Genomic DNA, 540 nt, shown 5'->3' with positions numbered 1-540 from the left:
CAGTCAAAGAATTATAATCAATATTTACATAGAAATTAGTATTTTTAATTAATGTTTATATTTCCTTTGATAAAAGTAAAAACAAAGCACTAAATATTAAAACTGTTGGTTAAATCTGATCAAAGCTGTTTTTGATTTTGTTGAACATTTACATTTTGTTGCCTCATTGATGACGAGTTAATGAGCCGTTATCTTGAGATAAAGAACTGAGGAAAATGTCTACCTGTTCCTGACTTCCATCTTAGAGAACAAAGACCAAATCCCGGTTCAGTAGTTCAGCTTAGGTCATTGGTATGAGCAACATCGACAAATTAAAATCAGAGGAAATAAGATTAAACAAAAGCATGTCACCAAGTTTCAGCATCAACCATAAACATCAGTTACACCAAGAACAGCTGAAGTTCTAAAGTGTTCAAACACAAAGATCAAACACAGAAGATCTCTGCACATCCAACACCTTTCCAAACAGGAGAAGTCCAAAGAGTTTATCTGGAGACAAAGTCAAGATCAACATCATCATGTGTGTCTTCTGGATCTTTC

The 540-nt window shown here is 33.5% G+C and overlaps 1 protein-coding gene across 1 annotated transcript in view; it reads left to right on the top strand.

The window, feature by feature from the left end:
* The window catches only part of LOC112141515, a 5,426-nt gene that overhangs the window by 2,241 nt on the left and 2,645 nt on the right, over positions 1-540 (top strand). The window lies entirely within an intron of this gene.

The sequence above is a fragment of the Oryzias melastigma genome, linkage group LG18 (assembly GCF_002922805.2).
Source record: "Oryzias melastigma strain HK-1 linkage group LG18, ASM292280v2, whole genome shotgun sequence".
Classification (NCBI taxonomy): Eukaryota; Metazoa; Chordata; class Actinopteri; order Beloniformes; family Adrianichthyidae; genus Oryzias; species Oryzias melastigma.
Note: the sequence above shows the minus strand (reverse complement) of the source record. Positions and strands in the feature narration are given on the sequence as shown.